The sequence below is a fragment of the Elephantulus edwardii genome, unplaced genomic scaffold (genome assembly GCF_000299155.1).
Source record: "Elephantulus edwardii isolate Elephantulus edwardi_28Jun2011 unplaced genomic scaffold, EleEdw1.0 scaffold00063, whole genome shotgun sequence".
Classification (NCBI taxonomy): Eukaryota; Metazoa; Chordata; class Mammalia; order Macroscelidea; family Macroscelididae; genus Elephantulus; species Elephantulus edwardii.
The window spans coordinates 9368864-9372779 of NW_006399813.1; positions in this window are offsets into that span (position 1 = coordinate 9368864).

Sequence of the window (3916 nt, forward strand, 5' to 3'; positions counted from 1 at the left end):
GAGGAGGAGGAGGAGAGAGAAGGAGAGGAGGGCGTGGAGGGGAACCATTTAGAAGTCTGTGGAACATGGTTCTGTGGTGCTCATAGGATCACCAGGAGTTGAAGTAGAATCCTTGGCAACTGTTGGTCCTGATCCTGATTAAAGAATGGTTAGTAATCACTGCTCCAGTCAGATCTTCTCTTGACTGTTCAGTCTATGATGATTTTAATTTTCCAAACAAATGTATCAAAATACTCCAACAGGAGACTCTCACTTTATTCCCCATAAATCCATCCCTGAGAAAAACCCATTCTGTAGAGGAGTCAGCAATGCATCCCAGAGGGCGGCAGTTGAAAGGATCGTGGGTGGCAGACCACAGAGGAACAAAGGGAGTGTCCGTGGATTACAATTCAGAGCGGTAATGACAACTATTACACAGAGATTTGAGCATTTTCTAAATCCTTCCAATGCATCATCTCAATTAAGCCTCTCCGTGGCCCTGTGAGCTAAGTATCATGGACATTATTTCCATTTTACAATGCAGAAATTAAGTGTGGAAAGGATCACCAACTTGCCCAAGCTGGTAATTAAGGAGGCTGCGGCTGAAACCCAGTTTTGGGTGCCCAGGCCATTAACTGTTGCTTTAAGTTGCTGCCGGATTTATTCTTGCTCCTAGTACACTCATGTGCGCAGAGTTAGAACTGCCCTGTATGTAGCGTTCCCAAGGCTGTGGTCTTTCGGCAGCAGATTGCCCGGCCCCCTGTATTAGCAGCCCGCCCAGCCGAGAGAGCTTGGCTTTTGATCATTTACTTGGTGTCGAGTGCTCTGAGGCATCTAAGGGGAATAGCACATATTGAACAAGCCCTGGTGGTGTAGTGTGTTTTGTGTTGTGCTACTAACCATACAGTCAGTGGTTTGAATCTACCAGTTTCCCCAAGTGGGAAAAACAGGCAGTCTCCTCCTAAAAAGATTCTCTGCTTCAGAGACCCGGTGGAGAGTCAATAAGAGTCAGAATCAACTGGAAGGTGGTGGATTTGCGTTTTAGTGTGCATTTATGTTGCTGTGTACCATCGAGTTAGAACTGACCCATAGCTGACCCTCCGGCGGCGGGTTTTCAGAGGCATTAATCATTAATCGCACGGGAGGAGACTGACCATCTTTCTCCAGCAGAGGAGCTGGTGAACTTGAACTAGGTGCCTTCGGGCTCGCAGTGTAGTTTCTTGCCACCAGGCCACCAGAGCTCCCTGTGTATTTAAAGCCAGGGTCAAAAGAGGGGTTCAGATCACCAGAACTCAGTCTCTGGAGGAAAAAGTGGAGTTGGCAGGGATGGTATTGTAAAGTTCTTGGACCTAGAATAACTGAAAAGATTTGGGTTCATCTTTTGGAGAAGGAGATGTTTACCAGGTAACAGAGAAAATGAAATAAAATCCTTGAGCTCTTCGGAACATATAAAAAAGGATCAGAGGGTAATATAACAAAATACATTTTGACCTGTGGCTAAGGTAATGGTATGAAGTCTTATGACACTCTTCCTCAAGAAACTACTATTATTATCTGTTGTTCCTGGAGAGTGGGGAAAGATTCATCTCTGAAATATTTGTGTCCTCAAATACTTTCTGAAGCATAGTGCACTGAAACTCAAATGCCAAACTTCTTACCACATTTGAATAACAGTTTTTAAAATGCCTTTGAGTCACTTGCCACCTACAGTGACCCTATGCACAACAGCTCTGAATTCTCCTCTATCCTGTACTAACCTCATCATCTCTAACACACTCACCTCAATTAGCCCAGTACCTGAGTCAATTCATCTCATCAAGGGTCTTCCTCTCTTGTGCTGTCCCTCCACCCTCCCAAGCATGATGTCTCTCTCTCTACAAGGACTGGTCCCTTCTTGCAACATGTTTAAAGTACATCAGATGGATCTTGAGAATCCTTACCTCCAACGAGTGTTTCACCCTCTTCAGGACAAACCTGTTCTGTTCTCCTAGCCGTCCATAGTATATTCAATATTCTTCTCTAGCACCACAGCTCAAAGGCATCAATTCTCCTTCTATCATTGCTAGTTATTATAGAGAAGACTCCAAAGTGGAGCCATTGCGATAGACACACAGAGCACTAGTGAGATTTTTGTCTAGAAGGAAACAGTTAACATAGGCTATTCAGAACTCAAAGGTAAGGGTCACAGATAGGAGCACAGTTCTCTTCTGAATGAATGGATAGGTGGTGTCCTAGAAGGAGGAACTTCTCGTTTGATTTCTGTATGCTCTGGTCCATCACATGGTCTCCTCCTTTCTGAATTATTGGGTGACATAACATACTCTCTAGCAGAGCACATTATTATTATTCAGGAGTGAGTGACTTGAAATTGAAATGCTCACATGGTCGTGAACTCCAACAGTGTTAAAAATAAATCCCTTTATCTGTTCTACATTCCTGGGCTGGGCCCCTTTTCCGTTGGAGCCCCCTTTGAAAGATGTGTGGACTGCACGTTGAACAAGATCGAATGTGACTTTGCAAAAATAGAATGCCTGATCTCTCCTCTTTCCTTCTCCATTCGACAATGCAAGATAAATTCACTCCCTGGGAACCTTTTGTGGGCTGTACTGCTCAGGCAATTTGCAGTTTTCTGGGGGAAAGGCAACTCACGCTACATTTATCACCCCCTGCCGCCAGCTACAATTCAACCCACTTCGAGTCAGTGAACAGAGGTGCTGATGGGGGTTCTGGCATTAGAATTCCACATCATAATGGAAGTGCAGGGAAGCAAAAGACAAATCCATCAGGGCCTCTCCAAGGTTCCACTAAGGAAGGGGTCAAGAAGTGTGACACTCAGTGATGGGGACCAAAGATGAATGCTTTTCAATAGTGAAAACTATTGTTGCCTTTTCATCATATGGGAGCTCTGGTGATTGTGCTACGCTGCCAACCCAAAGCCAGCCTGTTCGAATCCTTCAGCAGCATTATGGGAGAAAGATGGCCAGTCCCCCTCCCATGTGATTTATTGCCTCTGAAAAACAAACATACACACACATTTGCATATCCATGCGCACACACATTTTCATGTTGTTTCCTCTGGTAAGTCTAACTCTAGTTGTGAATCCCTTACTATTTTCAAGATTATCAACCCATACAGAGTGACAAACTAGATTTCACTTCACTCTACAATTGCTGGCCAACTCAACATGACCAGAACTATTAAATAAAGGGACACAACTTGGCTTGTTTTTTCTCTATTAGTCTACTGGTAAGGCCTATATCCCAAGACAGCTGAACTCATCAGCAGTGTTTCAGAAGAAAAGCCTTGTGCTCTGTTTGCTTCCTTGAAGATTGTTGTTGTTGTTGTTGTTGTTGCTAAGTGCTGTCAAGTTGTAGATGACTCAGAGCAACCCTATGAATGAAAGACCTGAACACTTGTATAACTGTCATCATTTCTCCACGTTCATAGAGTTTCTGGAGGCAAGCTATTTTGGAATTGGATGCCACCAAGAAAGTCCTGTGAAGCAATGTTGATCTGAAATGCAGGAGGTCACTATTAAATGGAATTGATTTGATGACAATGGCTTCTGTTTGAAGTTGTAAACAAACAAGATAAACAACAACACAGATGTAATTTGGTGATTGGGTAGAATAATTTTAGGAAATTATGCCAGATTAGGCAATGGAAATGAACAGATCTCCAAATGTTGAAACACAAAGTTTACTTCTCATGAAAGTCAATGGGATGTCTGTTTCCTGTAATTCATCAACCATCTGGGACACATGATCTCAATTGCTCTGGCCTGGGAAGAGTATGCTGAAGTGATTTCCGCTGGATGTGAAGTCCTTTGACACCTTCTACTCAGAGTCTATTGGCCAGAAATAGTACATGGTCTCTTTAACTGCAAGTAGTCAAGAATAGCTCTCTATTTTTTAAAAAAAATATATTAATTTTAAT